A 22,471-nucleotide genomic window follows, 5' to 3' on the forward strand; every position below is an offset into this window, starting at 1 on the left:
ACATTTTTTAAGTCAATTTGTAAACAGTTAGAGGATAACAAGGATAATACACAATAGCTAACATGGATTTGTCAAGAACAAATCAAGCCAGACCAACCTAATTTTCTTGGTGGTTACTGGTTTAATGGGTGTGTGCGGGGGGAGGAGCTGTAGATATAGCTTTGATTGTAATAAGACTTTTGACATCATCTCACATAACATTCTCAGACAACAACTTGGAAAATATGTTCCAGATGAAGTATCAGGTGGGTGCCCATCTGGCTGAAAAGCTAATTCCTCTTTTGAGTATATCAATGGTATCAAAGTGGATGGAGATGTGTAGCGGGATCTTGTGAGAGTCAGTCCTAGGTTCAGTACCTTTCAAAATTCACATTCTTGGCTTGGATATTGGGGTGGAGAGTATAGTTATAAAATCTTCAGATGACACAAACAGGGAGGGGTTATAAGCACTTTGGAGAAGAGGATTAGAATTCAAAATAATATTGGCAAATTGGAGTAGTGATTGGAAATGAAAAAGATGAACCAGAATAGAAACAAATATAAGTATTTCATTTAGGAAACAAAAATCAAATGCACAAATACAAAACGGAGAATAAATGGTTACCCAGGATTACTGAAGAAAAAAATCAAAGGTCACAAAGTGAATATGAACCAACTATGTGACGCAGTTGTGAAAAAAGCCAATGTCATGTGGGGTCTATATTAACAGGAGTGTCATGTGTAAAACATGGCAGGCCATTATCCTGCTTTACTCAGCACTGGTGAGTCCTCAGCTGAGCATTGTGCCAAGTTTTGGGTGTCACACTCTAAGAAAACTATGGAAAATCAAAAAGTGTCTCTAGGACAGTAACTAAAGGTTAAAGATCTGGACCCAATTTTGAGAAAAGAAGTCTGAAGGGGGTATTGATAAGTTTTCAAATATCTTTAGGGCTCTTATATGGAGATGGTGATCTATCGTCCTCAATGCCCACTGAAGGTAGGAGAAGTAGAAATGTGGTGAATGTGCAGCTAGAGAGATTTGAATGATAAATTAGGAAACACCTTCCAACTATAAGGACAGGTAAATTCTGGAATAAGTTACCAAGAAATGTTGTGGAATCTTAGGCCAAGTGTACACTAGACCTGGAAGGTTGGCTTAAAGTGCATAACTACAGATACCTTAAGCTGACCTTGGTGGCATCCCCACAGCAGCAGGCTTCTTCTTTGGAAAGAAAACCCTCCTCCCCATCTACACACGCCTTTTTTCCAAAAGACCTCTTTTGGAAAAAGGCTTCTTCCTCACAGAAAGAGGATTATCAATGCTGGAAAAAACTCTCTGTTCTTTTGATTTTCTTTTGAAAGAACGCAATTGTAGTGTGGACGTAATTGACTGTTTTTTTTAAAAAACGGCCATTTTTCCAACAAAACTCTGTAGTGTAGACATACCCATAGTGTGGTCATAGTAGCGGTCTTTGACTTCTTATATTTTGTTATTTTAAATACACAAACACCTTTTGATGTAAATTTCAGATTAAACAATATATGAATGGAAGTTTAAGAGCTGAGGATTTTTTTGTTCCTAAAAGCATACCTTGTAATTGCTGCCTACCATCTGCCAAGAAGAGAGCATTCTCAAGGCTCAATTGGACCTGGATATTCTAAAAGATAATTTGGTGTAATAGCTACCAACCATTTAACTGTCCTGATCATGCCTTATGTGTTGTATACCCTTTTGTCAATAATGAATTGTAAAGCTTAAAAAAACCTGATGCACAAATGCAGTAGAACTGGAGATAACTGCAAACAAACCCTGGAGAAATCATAATGTTCCTTGGGATTTTAGCTAAGTTCCTACAGATCATCTCTGAAGTTTCACACCTTCAAAACTTAGGTTCTTAGCATTTGTACTGCAATATTTGGGAACTTTATAAGGTTGACACCAATGTAACTCTCCCCAGCACAGAGCAGATGGAAAGTAGGATATAGAATAGCCTTAAGTAATTAGGAGATGCAAGGCTTATTGTAGACATGCTCTAACACCCAACTTCAACCTCTAGCCTGTGAACCCGGTTGCTCTACCTGCCTCTGGAGTTAGTGGGAACTGCTAGTTCTATGAGCAACATAGCTGAGGGGAAGCAGCTTGTGATAAATATAGCCAAACTTCTAAGAAAAGGAGTTACAGAGGAACTCCGCAGGAGCTCTGCAACATGCAGGGAAGCTTGTGTTCAAATACCGTAACGTAATTAAGTCAGCTGGGGCATAATGTTTCAGGTTGTTTAGAACGAAGTCCCATATGAAGTCAATCTTCCATTATGCTCTGTTTAGTTGTTTTCCCTTTTAGAGCATTCAATAGAAGTGATGGCCACAGCGCCATGTCAGAACCGTAATTGTCTTTTCCTTTTTATGATGTCTCCATTACTTACATTTTTGAATTTCCAGCATAAGAATTTCATAATAATGTCTTGGTAAGCTGAACAGTATTATTTGAGGACTGAAAAAAGGAAAAGCTTTGATCCTACTGGACTTCTAATATCAAGTTAACAAAGCTTACCCTCAAGAGTTTTAATTATGAAGAGATTCATGCTATTTGAACATAAACTTTGCTATCGCTCTGGTTAAAAAGCCCACCCTTTGCTTTCTACTTTCCCTCTGGTGGAAACTATTCAAAACTGCCTTGAAAAGTGTGCATATATTCAACAGTTATATAATGAAAGATGGGCCTGTGTTTCTGGTTTCACTCTAATTCAACAGCAAAAAGTAAAATTATACTGGTAAGGGTATTTTCCTTTACATTGTAATGGTTAGATATTTTGGATCATATTTTGCTCAAAAATGTAAGATGCATTCTTAGGGACTTAAAACACCACCTATCCTGCCAAAGATATCTGACCTTGCAGACTAGATTTTTTCTTCAAGGCACATTGAGTTCTTGCATTTAAAAAATAATTGAACTCTCTCTACAATCTATTGTTAGAGGCCTGGAAATAAATAACTGATGAAAAACAACCACTATTTTTAATAGTTTGCATCTGCTGAAAAGCATTCTCTTTAGAGAACCTAATTTGTATATTTTCATATGCTGTCAGACTGTAGGATTTACTGCCATAGGAGGTCACAGAGACAAAGTTCTGGTTAGACAAAGAAAAAACAAACAAACAAACCCTGAACTGTTTTATGACTTTGGACCATATTTATGGATAAGCAAAGAAAGCTGATAAGAGATAACTAAGTCTCACATTTCAGAAAGGAAGATCTGCTGAGAAAGAAAGATTGCATTTGCATGTATGATGTACAAATTTGCGCAGCAACTCATTAAGTGCTGTGCATGGCAAGGATTCACCTTCCTTAGAGGGAGGAATCAAGAGTGGGTGGTTAAACATGGCATGATATCTATTGCAGTAGGTTTCCATCTGAGTATGGCAACCTCATGCACAGGTAACATTGTGTTTGCTTTACATTGAAATGTTGTTTGTATTGGCTTTCTCTTATTGGCGCCATTGAAAATTATAGCCAAGTCAATTCTCCAGGAGCTCAGCCCTGGATATTGCAGCTTCCTCATTGTGGAGACTGCAAGAGCTCCAAAGAGTGTCTTGCCTGCATAACCATAGATGCTAATTTCTATCCAGAATGTAGTAGGCATGCAGTTACATGGTTTGCACTCTGGCTTTCTGAGAGACTGCCCACACTTCTGGCATAAACTGCCACATCAGTGGTTTAAGCTGGGCCTAATCCAGAACCTAATGAAGTCAATAGGGGCATGTCTACACTGAGGTGTTATTTCAAAATAAAAAAGCAAACATCCACACTATCAAGCCTGTTATTTCAAACTAAGGGGCTGGTTATTTCGAAATAATAACTCCTGCTTGTGAAGAGGAATACACTTATTTCAAAATAATTGTTTCTGGAGTTACTATTTCAAAATAACTTATTTCAAAATAATCTGGTAGTGTAGACATAGACTTTGTCTTTTCTATAACATCGATTGGCTTTGGATGCAGCCCATACTGTATTGATGCAATAATGTGGGAGCCCTGAGTAGGTCATTTTCAGTGGTGGCTCTTCAATTTAACAAACAGAGTCAGTGAAAATCTGTAAAGAAACTTTTTTGAATTTACTTCTTTGTGGGACTTTTCTTAACACTAGGTAATTATGGACTGGAACTATACCAAGATCATTTGATCAGGATAGAACACATATAACCCAGTAAGTATTACTTAAATGAAGCATCCAGCTATAAGTAACAGAACTATGCTGACTTTATTACTTACCATATTTTCCGGCGTATAAAACGACTTTTGATGTTAAAAAATATCCCCCAAAAATCGGGGGTCGTCTTATACGCCGGGTATACAGCTTTGCAGCTTTGCAAAGCCTCGGGGGAAGCCGGCGGTGGGGCATTCCAGGCGCGCCTGGGCTGCCCCAGTGCCAGAGCCGCTTCGCACCTTTGCAAAGCCGCGGAGGGGCTCTGGCGGCGGGGCAGCCCCGGCACGCCGGGGCTGTCCCGCTGCCAAGGCATCCTCAGAGGCTTTGCTCCCGGTGTCCCTGGTCTGCTGGAGACGGTCCCCAGCAGACCAGAGGCACCGGGAGCAAAGCCGAAGTGGCGGCGGGGTGCCGCACTTCTGAGGCTTTGCTCTGGCAAAGCCTCAGAGGTGCGGGACCCCGCTGCTGCTGCCGCTTTGCTCCCGGTGCCTCTGGTCTGCTGGGGACCGTCTCCAGCAGACCAGGGACACTGGGAGCAAAGCCAGGGAGGCGGAGGGGCGCTGGGGTATAAGACGAAACCCTATCTTTTAACTAAAAAATTAGGGGGTCATCTTATACGCCCAGTAGCCTTATACGCCGGAAAATACGGTATTTTATCACTAAATACATGAGCATTTCTAAGCTGTTACAGTGCACTTTATTAACAGTTAACTTTATGCACTTTACCCTTACAATTAACATGGCTTAGTGTGTGACATAAAGTATGAGAATTCAGGGCATCAATAAAATTTTATTGAAACAGAATAGACAAACCCATGATAAATAGCTGTGTTTTGCCAGTGGAGGAAGGCAAGAAGGTGGGCTTATATGTGTGTTTTTTGTTTCTTTTGTTTTCCCCTTTCCTTATCTTGCAGGTACTCTAAGGCTATGTCTACACTGGCAGCTTCTTGTGCAAGAACATATGTTCTTGCGCAAAAACTTGCCGGGTGTCTACACTGCACATGCATTTTTGCGCAAGTAAATTTACAGTACAGCGTCGGAAAACAGGGCTTCTTCTGGAAGAGTTATTCCTCTCCCCATGAGGAATAAGCCCTATACTTGCGCAAGAGGACAGTGTAGACAGGCAACATGAATTTCTTGTGCAAGAAATCTCTATGGCTAAAATGGCCATCAGAGCTTTCTTGCACAAGAGAGCATCCACACTGCCATAGACGCTCTTGCACAAAAGCACATCTCTTGTGCAAAAGCAAATGCCAGTGTAGACGCGCTCTTGTGGAAGACTTTTTGTGTAAGAACTCTTCTGCAAAACAGTTCTTCCACAAGAAGCCACCAGTATAGACGTAGCCTAAGAGAAGAACCCACAAAGAGGAAAATAGAACGTCACCAACACCAGTGCTAGCCCTTCTTCTGATTATACCTCTGGGTACCCCATCCAGACAAGCACTCTGACCCTAGAGGCTTCTACCCAGGCCTGTGTCTTGACTTGCTGAGAATGCAACTGCATGTCCCTACTGATGAAAGCCAGGAAGGGGGAAACACTTGATAGAAGATGTTTCTGTGGGTAGAGTCCCTCAGGAAACAGGTGAGAGAACTGCAAAAAGAGGTGGCTTGTTGGCACAGTAGTCACAAGCACAAGCACTTCATAGCTAGGATGCACATGGACACATGTGGAACAGAGGATCCTAACCAGTGACAGCAGCACCGGAAAAGGAAAGGATGCCTACCAGTTTGCCTCTGGGAAGAAGAATAGCAGCTGGTTACCTCAGATGGACAACAGACAGTGTTCTAATTCGCACCCAGCTCCTCTGCATATCGCCTGACAGAAAGCCACATCTGAGATGTTACTGAAAGGTTTCTGAGGCTTATCCATCCTTATGGCAACTATCCCAGGCTGCCTATCCATGCAGGCACTAATGATGCTTCCAGATATGATCATGAGCAGATCAACACTGACTACAGGCCTATTGGTGGGAGGGAGAAAGCGCTGGTTGTGTTCTTTACCATCCTCCTGTTTGAGGATAAAGGCTGAAGCAGGAACACATGCATCTTGGAGTTGCAGATGGTATTGGTAGGAGGCCTTCATCTTCCTTAATCTTAGGATGACATTTCATAAGATCTACTGGAAGACATGGGGTCACCTGACCAAGAAGGGGAAGAACATTTTCACATAAAGACTCACCAATGTACTGAGGAGGGTTTTAAACTGGGTTCAAAGGGGGAAGATGACAAAGTTCACAATAAAGTCTAAATAGGTGACCTTAACAGAAGGGTAACTATTCTGTGGTAGGGGAGGAAGATCACAGTAGGAGCAAGAGGGAAATAAATGAGTGAGTCTATACACAAATGCAAGGAGTATGTGAAATAAACAGCAATAGCTGGAAATATTAGTACATAGACTAAATTAAAACATAATTGGGTTCACAGAGACTCGATAGGATAAATATCATGAATATATGCATAGTGGGATATAGCTTCTTCAGGAAAGACAGGGGAAAAGGTAGGAATAGTGTATTATACATTGAAAATACTCTGTTCTGAGCTTCATGAGGAGGTAAGATGCAGAACAGTTGAAAATTTCTAAGTAAAGATAAAAAGGGGGAAAATTGAAGTGACAGTACTATGAGAGTCATCTGAAGATCACCAAATCAAAAAAAATAGAAGAGACATTTCATGAACAAACAACAGAAATATCCCAACCACAAGACCTGGTAGCAATGGGCAGACATCTCTTGGAAAAGTAATAGTATGAAATGAACAATACACTCCAATAAATTATTTGAATGTATTAGGGACACATTTTTGTTTCAGAAAGTGAAGGAAGTAACCAGAGATAAACTATTAAATTTAATTCTGACCAATAGGGAGGAATTGGTTGCACATGTGAAGGTAGAAAACAATTTGCATGAAAACTATCATAAAATGATGATTTTGTGATTCTAAGGAAGGTGTGAGGGCAGTAGAATAAGGAAAACAGACTTCATAAAAGCATACTCAAAGAAACAAAAGACAGGAAGAGTAGTAAAAGTCCAGTATGCTTTGTTTGAAAATCAAGAGTCCTATATACTTTGCCTGAAAATCAAAAAGGAATTTTGCAAAAGTGGAAATAGTGAGGAAGTGCTAAGGAGGAGTACAAAAGAACAGAACCAGCATGTAGGGAGAAAATCAAAAAGGCTAAGGGAAATGAAAAGTTATACTTTGCAAGGGACATAAGGGAACAAGAAAAAAATATTATTTAGAATATTAGAGGGAAGAGAAGATTAATACAGGTCCCCTAATTAACAGAGAAGGAGAGCTAGTATCAGATGACATCAAGAAAAATGAAATGTTCAATCTATTTTGCTTCACTCTTCATTAAAATTGTTAATAGTGACGAAATACTCAACACAATCAAAACAAACAAGGAGGAAGAAATGAAAGCCAAACTAGAAAAAGAACAGATTAAAGAACATTTAAGTAAGTTAGAAGTAATTGTGTTAGCAAAGCCAATGAAATTCACTCTAGGGTACTTAAGGAAGTAATTGATGCAATTTCAGAAACATTACCAATGATCTTCAAGAAATTAGGGAGGATGAGTGAAGATCCATAGGACTAGAGAATTATCTCCACAAGGGGAATAAAGAAGACTCAGGGTATGTCTAGACTTGCACCCTACTTTGAACTAGGGATGCAAATGTAGGCATTCAAAATAGTCAATGAAGCGGGGAGTTAAATATCCCGTGCTTCATTAGCATGATCTCACGGCGCGTTTCTCCTCCCAACAGCTGTTTCAAAAGTGAAAGTGCACACCAGGATGCATTAGTTTGAACCAAACCCCTTGGTTCGAACTAACGTTACTCCTCATTTTTTGAGGAGTAAAGTTAGTTTGAACCAAGGGGTTTGGTTCGAACTAACATGACCCGGCGCACACTTTAGCTTTCGAAACAGCTTTTGAGTGGAGTAATGCACCGGCGAGATCATGCTAATGAAGCATGGGATATCTAAATAGTCTTCATTGACCATTTAGAATGCCTACATTTGCATCCCGAGTTTGAACTAGGGTGCAAGTCTAGACATACCCTCAGGGAATTAAAGGAAAATCAGCCTGAATTTGATACTTGGAAAGATACTCAAACAATTTTATTAAACTGTGTAAGCAAAGAGAGGATAATCAGGTTATAAGGCATAGGCAAAATGGATTTGCCAAGAACATGTCATGCCAAACCAACCTAATTTATTTCTTTTATGGTTACTTGTTTAGTGTATAAGGGAAAAAGTACAAATGATATATCTTGATTTTATTAAGGCTGATGCCTTCATTATCTCTGCCTGATGATCAGGTCTGTCAGACAAACAAATATACACTCATTTTTTTAGGGTAGAGTGGGCTTACTCATTGCTTACCATATGATTTTTAAGAATATAATTTTAGGACATATTTGTAACTTTTTGTATGAACTATGTATATTCATTATGCAAGGGTATTAATGATTGGTGAGTTATTAGTTTTCCATGATATGGTAGTATGCTAGGTGTAGTAACCATGTCAGATCTGATTTGTCCTGCATTCCCCCAAGTTTCAACTCACTTAAAAATTGTTCACTTACAAAATCAGATATAAAAGTAAGTGTCATGGCACACTACTATTGAGAAAAGGCTTAATTTCTTCTTTTTACTATATAATTATAAAATAGATCATTTGGAATATAAATATGGTACTAACATTTCAGTGCATAATATAGAGAGTAATATAATCAAGTCATGGTCTGCATGAAATATTAGTTTGTAGTGAGTTTGCTAGTGCTTTCTATGTAGTTTTTTTAAAACTAGGGAAATATCTAGGGGTGCATCTACACAACAGGCCTTAACTCAAAATGAGCTATGCAAATTGAGCTATGTCAATTGCGTAACTTATTTCAAAATAGCTCATTTTAAAATATTTTTTAAAAATAACAGCAACATAAATTATGCTTCAGAACAACTATTAAATGCTTTTCATGTATTCAGGACATTCCATAACTTAAGCTAATTATGATTGTTAGCTGTAGATAAACACATTACTAACATACCCTTTAGTGCCTTCCAAAAAAAAAAAAATATGGAAATTTGTGTTATTAAATTGCTGATGAAAAAGATGCAAATTGCTACGTCAAAATTTCAGTTTAAAAGAGTCAGCTGTCCATTTATAGCCAAAGAAGTGATCCTATAACTGTAACTCTAGGAATCTGTATGGACAGTGGTATGGCTAGTTAGGTCAAATGCAATGAATGAGTTCCTTACTGATTTACCATGGATATATTAGTCTCACCAGATATATCTGCTGATTAACCAGTGCCCAATGATTAACCAGTGCCCAACGACTAAAACTCCTGAATAAATACTGTATTGTATATTGAATCTAGAAATCTCATGAGTATCACAGAGCTGATGGTGACCATCAGAAGAACAACAAATGTAAGTTTCAGAGAAAGATTTGTCATAAAGTCCCATTTTGAAATTGATTTCCTTTTTAGAAAAAGAAAAATTACCCAGCATCAGGGAAGGAGACTCACATTCACCCTGGGACTCTATGGGCACATCTATACAGCAGGGCTTAACTCGAAATAAGCTACATAAATTGAGCTACATCAATTGTGTAGCTTATTTCAAAAAAGTTTATTTTGAAATTGGGAGCATCTATACAGCACTTATTTTGAAATAGAGCACTCTTTCTCTTACTTCCCTTACTCCTCATACAATGAGGGTTACAGGAGTAGGAGTAAGAAGTCCTCCAGATTGACAATATTTCAACATTATTTCAAAATAACTCCCTGCTATGTAGATGCAGGCTAAGTTATTTTGAAACAACCCTAGTTATTTCAAAATAATGTTGCTGTGTAGATGTACACTAACTGTGTTGATGTACTCCCTAGAGGACCTCTGCATATCCCTAGAGGTACATAGATCCCTGTTTAAGTACCACTTGATTTGGGGCATTCAGAATGTGGTTGAGACTAGTTTAATTTTTCTCACTGCTGATGTACATAAGATATATGAACTAATGTCTCCCTTGCTCTCAGAAAACTGCTTTAAGGATGGGCCTAAGGAGTATTCTCCATCTGTCCCTTTGAAGCTGCTCTACTTCAGATAAATTGTTAAATATTAATTGGTAAAGGCATTTAAACTTGTGACTATCCACTTGCAAATGGGTGTCTGTACCACCAAGCTATAAAGTATTATAGGACAAGGCACATTCAATCTTCCCTGTTGAAGGGATTCTGCTTTTTTTTAACAAATAACTAAATATTGTGTAGAATCATTCCCAAAGTGTAGAGAGATATTAGATCTCTCAGAGGTGGGATGTTGACACACAGTGTAGTTAATGGTCCGAGTCACTTTTGAAATATGACAGTAGTTAGGAAATTTTCCAAAAGTCAGCAAGTACATTTGTCAAATTTTTATATCTCCCAAAATCCATGATATAATTAATTTAAAGAAGCAAGGCATCACACATGAGAAATATTAGCCAGAAAGGATTTATTTAGCAAGTTAACGGGATCTATAAGAGGTCTATTAGAGAAAGCTAATTACAACATTGAATATAAAGGTGCTCATTAAAAAGTTAATCTACACAACCAAGCAATTTTCCTAAAATAAAGTCTTTGGGTCCACTTGTGTAATATATATAATCCTCAATTCTGATCATCTGTGACTATTTACACTTGCTCTACACCTAAATCATCCTCCCTCTGACCATCCATATTTCATGTTAGTCACAGCACCTCTTGAGGAACACTCTGGATAAGCGGATGAACTAGGCAACATATCCTGAAAGAAAACACATTTTGAGTCTGTCTGACCAAGTGAGGGAGACAAATTCCAAAGGTGAGAAAAAGCAGCTCTCAAACGTACATAGCAAGGGACATCTGCATCTGTTATGTGGACAGTTTTACAACTGTGACTTTTTCTGATTTGGAACTCTCTGTATTGTAAAAATTCCTTCTCTTCTCCCATAAATCCTTCTTGGATCGTGGATTCCCATATTTCAGCTCACTGAACGGTTGGAGGGTCATCCACATGGCCAACAATAGATGACAACAATAGAGATTCTGTACTGAGGTAAAATTTCCTTGGTCAGATGGGTGTAGGGAGGTCTCTCCATCCCTTTCCTTGCCCCATCTCTGAGTTACATAGTCCCTGAGCAAGGATCTTTGGATGGAGCTAATCAGAAAACAAAATTCCTATTCTGCAGGAAATTCCATTTTAAAATTTGGTTTTGTTCCAAATTAAAACAAACTCACAATTTTAAAATTGCCCTTTAAATCAGTTCAGAAAAACTTTGAATCTGAATCATCAAAATGTTTTGTTCAATTAAGAGAAAAACATAATAGATATTGTCTATTCTTTTTTCAATCAGATATTGAGACTTCCTTCTTCCACTGCACCAACCTCTGAAAAATGAATGTGATGCTTCTGGTGGCTTATGCCTCCTGCAAGGAGATTTGCAGGATCTGTCGAAAAAGGCTTTCTTTCTCGACTGATCCCCCTCTAGAGTGCCTCTTTTTGCTGACAAAGTGCTGAGTCAGCAAAAAAGGAGACAATTTTAATTCAAATTAAGCATGGGATATTTAGATCCCCGCTTCATTTGCAATGTCAACCTGCCTAATCTGCATCCCTCTGCTGACAGAGGGTATGTCTACACTACTACCCTAGTTCGAACTAGGGTGGTAATGTAGGCAACCGGAGTTGCAAATGAAGCCCGGGATTTGAATTTCTCGGGCTTCATTTGCATAAAGCCGGGAGCCGCCATTTTTAAATGTCTGAGGAGTAATGGTAGTTCGGACTAGGAAGCCTAGTCCGAACGACCTAGTCCATGCCGCGTGTAGCCGCGCAGCACGGAGTCTGCACTAGTGGACATTTTAAAATGGCGGTGCCCGGCTTTATGCAAATGAAGCCCGAGAAATTCAAATCCCGGGCTTCATTTGCAACTCCAGTTGCCTACATTACCACCCTAGTTCGAACTAGGGTGGTAGCGTAGACATACCCAGAGGGATGCAGTCTAGACTTACCCTATAAGACCAAAACAACTCTTAGGACTCTCCCCTCAAAGAACTTTGGTTCTAATGGGGATAGAAATGGGAGGGAAGTGATAGGAAATCCCCTAGGGTTCCCTGGAGAAGGTGAAAGTGGGCAAGATATTTCAGATGACACCATAAGAGGGAGCAGAATTGCAATCCATACTGAAAACAACATGAAATCAAGGTGGTTTCCTCTATGCTCCTATGCAAATTTGAATACTGCTGACAGGTGGGAATGTGATATACTGCTGGGCGGCAGAGTAATGTTGAACCTATGGTTTGCTTGTTTTTTAATTTTATTTTTCAGATAGTCCTACAAGCAGGGAAATAATTTAAGGGTGATGAAGATTATTAATTATTAGAGCAGCATACCACCACAAATATGTAAAGTCAACTCACAAAAATATTAAAAATCTATTTTCCTAGAACATGCAAATCTAAAATAAAAAAGCAAAACCCAGTTTGTTTGGGTTGTGTCCTTTACCACGGAGGTGTAGTTAAAATGGCCCCTTGAATCCATCTCCACTGATACGTGAGGCTCAAGAGTTCAAATAATGTTCAGATAAACATCCACTCTTGTGTGGCTAATCTGAATAGAACCTTTTAAGATTTGCTCCCTCTAATAAAAATACTTATTTCAATTATTTCTTACTGACAAATTCAAAGCAAGCCCATTACTTCCTTGGCTGCATGTCACAGTCTAGCTATGCTAATGTAATGCTGTGGGATCATAACCCCCTACTGATCCAACAAATTTCAAAATGTAAGAAAATATCCCCTGAGCATTATAGAAAATGTAAAATGAAAGGTTGCTGTTTTCCAAATATGCTATTCGTGAAACCAAGCTGTGGAATTCTCAGTGTGTTTATTCTTCTAATATCAACTTATTTCCAAGATAATTATGCAATATAATAAACTCTGCAGGAACATGAAGAATTGCCGTTTCTCTTCTTGTATGGAAACAAAAGTGGTTTTTTTTTAAACAACTTGTATTTCCAGAACCTTTTATACTTAAACCTTTGAAAAGCTCATGTTCAACTCCAAAGGGATTCACAGCCATTTTAACACCTCGTTCTTTGAAAAATGGAAACACTATTGAGGCAAGGAACCAAATAAAACCAATCCTTCCCATAATGAACAAAATTCCTGCCTGGGAATTCACTGACATGGAATTTTTCATATTAAAAAAGACCACACAGCATTTTAAAACAAAAAAACAGTTTTCAATGAAAGTGATATAATATACAGAAATTTAATGAAACGGTGTAATTCAAAAACATTCAACCCCCTATACTCTTTCAATTCCTTGCCCACAATAGAATTGTATGTCTGTGTATGTATGTTTAAAAGAATTCTAGTCAGCTGAACACCAAGAGATCATTTTAACCACAACTGCTTCAGCAATGGATTATACTTATGTTAAAAAAGAAAAAAAAAACCTAAACCCACTCTAAAAATGAAGACGTGAGTGCTGATGAGCATGTTTTCCCTTTTACATATTTCTTTCTTCTTCTTTTGGTTATTGTTGTTGGGTTTTGTTTTTTTTTTGAAATTACACTGAGTTTTACAAAGCAAAGCGAAAAGTGGTTTTAAGTGACAAGTGCAGTGTTTCATTTTCTCTGGCAAATTGTACATTTGTGTTTTTTTCCCCTCATCTAGTACAGTACAGGCTCTTAGGGAAGAAGTAAACAGATAAATGGAGTGCTATCCAAAGGGAATTGCAAGAGTAGCATTTTTATTTTGTCTGTATGGTTCCTTCAGCTCTGTGTTGTTTGTTATTGTCTTGACGTTGTTCATTACTTGCTCTTTCCTAGCTCTTATCTTCTAATTGATACCAAGACCTCTTTATATTGTTTCTAAAAGCTTTTAGAATGATAGATCAACAAAAGAGATTTATTCACTTAGATTTCACAATGGTAATCTTTCATAAATCACTAATAAAATTAAAGTAAATATGTTATTTAATTATGAAATATGGACCCTCATTTTATTTTTCTGTAGCATGAAACCATTGAATCTGACACTTAAATTGCATCTACTCATGGGTTGATGAGCTCTGAGATTTAAGCACAGGCAACTATTAAAGCATAAGCATCTTCCCAGGTTCTCCATATCTAATTGCTGCAAGTGAAAAGTTTCCTCCTGAGAGGGACCACTTTCATTCTCTATCTGACAGGTAGAAATTAGTTGCCTAATGGAATGGAATAGTTCTGCAAATTGAAGGAATTAAGTGAGCTTTTTTAATTTAGGCTCTTTCTACATTTGATTTTAATTTGGATTCAAATGTGAAGAGGTTGATGGTGTGAAGCAGCTTATTCGGGCCCTTTTCCAATAATTTTATATTACCCTTTTCCAGATTTCATGTGTCTCTTATTTTCAGTGAGCTTTATATAGTAGGGAAAGCTATCTTGCCTAAATCAAGGAAAAATTATTCAGCCAGGTGATTCCATCGTTGTGCAATAAGGCTAAAAGTATTGCTTTATTCTCCTTCCCTCCCTACGGTGGGCAGGGTGGCCCAGCTCATGCTTGGTGCTGCAGGTGCCGCGGGGGGCAACGACCCCACTGCCCACCCCGAAACTTTTGCCCCGCTACCTGCCGCACCTTGGGGCTGCACTGGGGGTTCCCCTCTCCCGTGGGCCATGCCGAGCAGGTGCCAGGGTCCCTGCCATGTGACCAGGAAGCTGCACCGGACCCCAGGCCACTCCCAGTGCCACCGTCACTTCCCTGCTGGGCTCTCCCTGCTGCGCCCGCAACTGTCCCCTAGCGACGGCCGCAAGCTACAGCTTGCCACTCAGCAACCCTCAGCCACCGCTGGAGAGGAGGGGCCAAGGCAGAGTGACATTATGGGTGGGAGGGAGTAGGGGGCTTCCCCACCCCGGAGGTACCTACGCAGTGGAATGGCCTGGTAGAGGCAAGTGGGGCAGCTGCCGCTCGGAGTGCTGCCCCTCCCCTTGCACCTCCATTGCCGGCCTTCGTGAGTGACTGTCCCCTCCGCTTCCCCCAGGAAGCCACTTTTCCCTGCACTGCCAAAAGTACCTTAAAACCTTCTCCTGGAGGAAAGGTTACCCCATGCAAAGTTTGGCTGTGGTAGCTGTGATAGTGCCCAAGTTATTAGCGCACAAACGTACAAACATTCTCCTTTATATATTAGATATGCAAATAGCTTCTTTCACACTGATGGGCATGCACACAAAGATTAAGGCAATACTACACAACACACAGGCCTCACTTCAGTCAATTCCACTGGTATAATAAAATGCAGTATTTACCCAACTTCCACCCATATGACAGCACTTTTAATGAGCAAAATGACAGTCCAGGAATTTAATTACTAACTTTCCAGTAAGGAATGTATCATAGTATTTCTTAAATTGCTGTCAGTTGGATACAAGTCTTTGAACTCAGAGTGACAAGATTCATGGTGCTGTTACAGGTTTGTTTTCTTTAACGCAGCAAGAGTCAGCAAAAGCGAATTCCATCTCCCAAACAGGGTAGAAAACCCAGCATTCATCCAATAAGAGTCTCTTCTTTGTTGCTATTTTTAATGCTACTCATTAAAAAAAAATTGTATCCCAGTGTTTTCGGTGTTTAGCTTGAAGCTTCAGGTTGTATGTTTCTTGGAGTGATTTTTCTGTAAAAAAAAAAGTTTCCAAGCCAGAGTGCTCCAACCTGCAGCAGGCCGGAAGCTGGCGAGTCAGGCTGGACACAAGAGGCAAAAAAGGACAGGTGCTCAGGAGCCCCGTCCTGGATTCCCAGCAGGGCTGACGTCCCCACGTGCTAATCTGTCACCCTGTGTGGGATGGAGACAGCTGCAATGCAGGACCCACACATGGCCAGTGTGACCCACTCAGCGCCTCTCAGACTCTACCCACAAAGCTAAGCAGCCAATACTTCCCACAATGCCCTGGCGCTCCCAGCACCTCTTTCCTGGGGCTAGAAACGCTGACACCTTGTACCCATCTGTTCTAGCCAGCCCATCTGCTTGTGTCTTTAAATGCTCACCCCGCCTGGGAGACACCTCGCCGTTGTGGACCATGTTCCCAGTGAGGGCCATGTTCAAAGCATGTTGAGCCCTGCATAAACCCAAACCACACCGCAGGCTGCAAACAAATGGATGCGGCCCACGGGCTGCATGTTGAGTAGCCCTGTTCTAGAATGTACATATTTGATTTGGGCATGCAAGTACTATCATGTTCGTGTGGACTGCATATGCTTTAGATGCACAGTTCAGTGTCCATTTTGAGAATTCAAATTTTGAATCTCTCGTACACATTTCACTATTAAAAGCAGGCTCCTTCTGGGCAGTGTGATTTCCAGAAATCCCCTTTGCAGAAACAAACTCCGAAAGGAATGAGCTGTATATACTCACAGCACATTTGGAAGCAGGAAAAAAAACTCTGAAACATTTTTTAGTATTTTTTCACACATGATCTGATATGAACTTGGATCAAGTCTGATAGATTGTGTGTCCTTGAGACAGGAAAAATACAAATATTTGACTTTCCAAACAAAGCAAACAAGAGAAAACTCTAGAATCTCTCAGGAAAAGAAAATCAGGAAATTGCAATATTGAGTCAGAGTCTGTTATCCAACAATAACTTTTGTAATTCTGAGGACATCCTTTTAAGTAAGGAATTGACTGCAAATAAATGTAACTTGAATGACTTCTGAATGTAGAAATAGAATATTTTACCACAGCTGGTTCTAAAAGAAACAGCACAATTCCATAATACAGTGAGAAAGGGCAAAAAGGGGGCAAAGGGAATAATCTTGTATTATAAGGCAAATGCATTTGAGGTTAAGCAAAGAAAAGTGTCCTGAGGAGGTATATACTCATAGAAAAACACATCTATGAAAGGAGAAAATGAGGTCAGGAAAAAAGGATATGTGATCTCATGGTTCATGATTTAAGGCTCACTGACATAAAAGATCAGACACTAAAGGGACATTGCCATCAAAAGAAATTTTAATTCCAGCTCAGACAAGAGTGAGAAAATACTGCAACCTCTCCAGACAACACCCAAATCTGCTAATAAATTATTGACAGGCCTGTGACTCACTGTACTGCACCAAATGCAATATATAATCTCCTGTGTCAACCAGGGAGGGCCAAAAATAGGTGAGTCATCTGTCTTTTCCCTTTCACCCAGCATGAGAAAAACCCTTCACTTCATCTCAAATCTTAGTGAAATCTAACAACTGGAGGGGAAAATACAGCTTTGAATAATGATTTTGCTGGTTATGGGAATGGAGAAAGAGGAGATTGCCTTTCAGGATGGCAATGAATAAAAATATCATCTAGATTTTTTGTGGGAGGGAAAAAGTTTTTAGGAATCCAACACATATAACTATTATAGGAAGACTCTTAATAAATTAATGATGAGCTCTGGTCAGCGCAATAAAACCACCATAGTGACACTTGAAGGCTTCATGAATCCTCCAGAAAACTGAGCTCAGATGACAGCTTTTCGATGTGCACTTTGCATAGAAGTTATTTCAATATAACACTTGGAGTAATCAAAAAGAAAGAGAGATTTGCTGCTTCAGACCTTCTGCTCCTTCCACTGGGGCAGCACAGCAAGCTTGTCACAGATATTATGACATCAAAGTATTCCAGAGTCACTGAAATTCTTTTGAAAAATGAAGTGGTTTGGATGTGATTTCTTACATTTTTCAGCAGGGACACTGTGAATGAAATGCCATAGGAGAGTAAAACTTTGTAGTTTGTAATATTTAAATCTCCCTCCTATTAATTCCTATATCTATATGATCTATTCATAGGCATATGTGTATGTATAAAACAAAATGAGACACTATAAAGATTTTGTCAGCATGGGAGCAAGTGCCAATGAACACTTTTTGCCATTCCACACATTTTATTACGCAAAACATATCTGTGGAACTTTTAGTATTTTGGTTTTTTCTCCATTCCGCCTCCATAAAGCAGTTTGTCATTTATTGTAAATCTCATCGTATAACTCTCAAAAGGAACTGAAAAGACCTCTAAAAATTACCTGTCTATACATAGTTGATATCACAGAGACTTGGTGGGATAATACACATGATTGGAATATTAGTATAAAAGGATACAGCTTGCTCAGGAAGAATAGGCAGGGAAAAAAGGGAGGAGGTGTTGTCTTATATAATAAAAATGAATATACTTGGACTGAGGTGGAAATGGACATAGAAGACAGACTTGTTGAGAGTCTTTAGGTTAGGTTAAAAGGGGTGAAAAACAAGGGTGATGTCATTCTGGGAGGTCTATTACAGACCACCAACCCAGGCAGAAGAGGTGGATGAGGCTTAAAAAAAAAAAAAACTAACAACATTATCCAAAGTGCAGGATTTGGTGGTGATGGGGGACTTTAACTATCCAGACATATATTAGAAAACTAACACAGCAGGGCACAGATTATCCAATAAGTTCTTAGACTGCATTGGAGACAATTTTTTATTTCAGAAGGTTGAGAAAGCTACTGGATTTCAGAAGGGCAGATTTAAGTAAATTCAGAGAGCTGGTAGGTAAGGTCCCATGGGAAGCAACACTAAGGGAAAAAACAACGAAGAGAGCTGGCAGTTTTTTAAAGGAACATTAGTAAGGGCCCAAAAGCAAACTATTCCACTATGTAGGAAAGATAGAAAGTATGCAGGAGACCACCTTGGATCAACTGGGAGAACTTATATGATCTAAAAATCAAAAAGGAGTTGTATAAAAAGTAGAAACTAAGTCAAATTACAAAGGTTGAATTAAAGCAAATAACACAGGTGTGCAGGGGCAAGATTAGAAAGGCAAAGGCACAAAATGAGCTAAATCTAGCTAGGGGCATAAAGGGTAACAAGAAGATATTCTACAAGTATAATAGGAGCAAGAGGAAGACCAAGGACAGGGTAGGCCTATTGCTCAGTGAAGAGGGAGAACAATAATAGGAAAATTGGAAATGGCAGACGTACTTCATGACTTCTTTGTTTTGATTTTTGTCAGAAAGATGGATGGTGATGGGATGCCTAACACACTGAGTAGTAGTAGAAATGGTGTAGGTTTAGAAGTTAAAATAAAAGAACAAGTTAAAAATTACTTAGAAAAGTTACATGTCTGCAAGTTACCAGGGACTGATGAAATGCATCCTAGAATACTCAAGGAGCTGATAGAGGAGGTGTCTGAACCTTTAGCTATCATCTTTGAAAAGTCATGGAAGTCGGGAGAGACACCAGAAGACTGGAAAAGGGAAAATAGAGTGCCCAGCTATAAAAGGGGAAATAAGAACAACCCAGCAAACTACGGATTAGTCAGTTTAACTTCTGTGCCAGGGAAGATAATGGAGCAAGTAATTAAGGAATTAATCTGCAAACATTTGGGAAAATCATATCAAACCAATCTGATAGCTTTCTTTGCTAGGATATCAAGCCTTGTAGATAAGGGAGACGAGGTGGATGTGGTATACCTAGACTTTAGTAAGGCATTTGATATGGTCTTGCATGATTTTCTTATTAATAAATAGAGGAAATGCAACCTAGAAGGGACTACTATAAGGTGGGTGCATAACTGGTTGGATAACTATTCTCAAAGAGTAGTTATTAATAGTTCACAATCATGCTGGAAGGGCATATCAAGTGGGGTTCCGCAGGAGTCTGTTTTGGGACCGGTTCTGTTCAATATCTTCATCAATGATTTAGATGATGACATAGAGAGTTTGCTTACTAAGTTTGCAGATGATACCAAGCTGGGAGGGGTTGCAACTGCTTTGGAGGATAGGATCAACATTCAAAATGATCTGGACAAACTAGAGAAATGGTGTGAGGTAAACAGGATAAAATTTAATAAGGACAAATGCAAAGTACTTCACTTAGGAAGGAACAATCAGTTTCACACATACAGAATGGGAAGCAACTGTCTAGGAAGGAGTACTGCAGAAAGGGATCTAGGGGTCACAGTGGAGCACAAGACAAATATGAGCCAACAGTGTGACACTGTTGCATACATACTTTAAAAGAAACTGTGTTGTCATTTAACCACTGAAACACCTTCTCCTTTTTCTGTTTGCTTTCAAACGTTCATCCAGAATATACACAAAAGAGGATTTAGGACAAAGACTAATCCATAAAGCATAGCACAGGAAAAATATATAAAACTGTGCATTCTAATTACACTCAATCTATTATATTGGTGATCCTGATATTCTGTAAATATTCAAACACCTACATAAAAATGTCATCAAGAAACAATTTTACTTCATCGACCACATCATGGGAATGCCTTTGTTTCCTTTCTCCACAGGATCCTAGCACATTGACTGGCTCTGTATTTTCCATTCTTCACGTAGTGAAATCAGCAGAAAGATGCGTGTGTGATGGGTGGGGGAGGAGGGGAGGAGTTCCAGTGGTCTTCTCATACATACAGTATCTGAGAGCAGTTGGTTAAACCCGTTTCCTCTTCGGAGATTTTTCAGTGAGTCCCTGGCAGATCTTTTCTCCCTGTTCTGAACATGAGGTTTGCAAGACAGGTTTGCTTCTTCCTAAGTCCCTTTTGTGACAGGAAGCCAGCCTATCCTGCCATTCTTTAGCAACATACCTGGAATAAGTCATTCTCCATCTGTTTCTGCTGCTCAATTTATCATTTATCTCTAGAAGCAATGAGTATTTCTGTGGCACCTTAGAGTTCATCTGAAGAAGTGGGTTCTGCCCATGAAAACTCATGATATGATATATATTTTTGCTAGTCTCTAAGTTGCCACAGGAATAGTGGTTGTTTTTAAAGTTGCAGACTAACACGGCTACCCCTCTGAGACATTTATCTCTAGGTTTGGGATGCCCAGAGTGCTTTGGGTCTAGATGAAATTCTCCTACTTTGACATGAAAATAGGGAATTCCTAAGAGTCAGTACCCTTCTCCAATATGCAGCTGTCTTGAATCTCTCCCCCACTACCACAGTTATCTTCTCCAATGAGGTATCTTGACCCCCTGAACATAAGGAGTGGTAACTTTCTGACTTTGTTAATGAAGATGCTCTCCTGGAATTTTAATATAAAAGTTTCATCTATACAATGTGATCTCCATAATATTCTTCTGCAAAATCATGCTATTCATCTCTCTCTCCTCGGGTATGTCTAGACTACAGGCCTCTGCTGACAGAGGCATGTAAAAAAGGCTACCCAACATAGTCAATGAAGCGGGGATTACCCAACATAGTCAATGAAGCGGGGATTTAAATACCCCCGCCTTCATTAAAATAAAAATGGCCACCGTGATGTGCTGGCTCAGCTGATTATCGGCACAGAGTGTGAGTCAAGACGCGGATCGGTCAATAAGGGAAGCCTTTGTCTACTGCTCCCGTAAACCTTGTTTCATGAGGCATAAGGAAGTAGTTGACAAAGGCTTCCCCTGTCGACCGATCTGCGTCTTGACTCGTGCCGACGACCAGCTGAGCCAGCACTGCACGGCGGCCATTTTTATTTGAATGAAGCCGGGGATATTTAAATCCCCGCTTCATTGACTATGTCGCATAGCCTATTGTACATGCCTCTGTCGGCAGAGGCATGTAGTCTAGACATATCCCTCATGTGCTCCTCCAATGCCAGAACAGCTTTATTTTGGTCCTTTTCACATACAGATGTGCAACCAAAGAATGATAGGCTATGTATACACTTACCCATTTTAGCACAAAGTCTGTTTTTTGTGCAAAAAAAAAAAAGGCTAGTTTCTTCACTAGAAATCTGCATTTGGGGCTGAAACAGTTTCAGTGCAAAAATAAAACCATCTCAATGTGAGTCTTTTTGAGTTGATGCTTTTGTGATGATGTGCCAGTGAAAACTCTTGATTGCTTTTACTGGTCTAATTGCCCTCCAGATCTGCCCTGCAATGCAGAGCAAGAGTAGCTGCACTTTGAAACTCATCAGTCCTTCCCACAGCTATGTGCCCTTCACCCTTAGTTCTCTTCTGGGGGCTGATGCTATTACTGCTGTAGGACAGAAACCAAAGAATTAATATGGAATGTGCGTGCAGCTTCCCATAATGTGAACAGAGGTAGAGGCTGAGGTTGAGTCTTCCCCTCCCTATGTTAGGACTTGTTATTTCCAGAGGCTGTCACACATATATATCCAGTCCTGCCACAATAATGCTCTGCTCTGTGTCCCAGAGCAGTGCATAGTGGGATAGCTACCACAGTGCACTCCTTTCATCGGCAATGCAAGTGCTGCATAGGTAAACGTGCTCTTGATAACATGCTCATTGAAAAACAATGTGAACAGAAACCAGCGCTTTTC

This window comes from Pelodiscus sinensis, chromosome 2 (genome assembly GCF_049634645.1).
Source record: "Pelodiscus sinensis isolate JC-2024 chromosome 2, ASM4963464v1, whole genome shotgun sequence".
NCBI classification, from domain to species: domain Eukaryota; kingdom Metazoa; phylum Chordata; order Testudines; family Trionychidae; genus Pelodiscus; species Pelodiscus sinensis.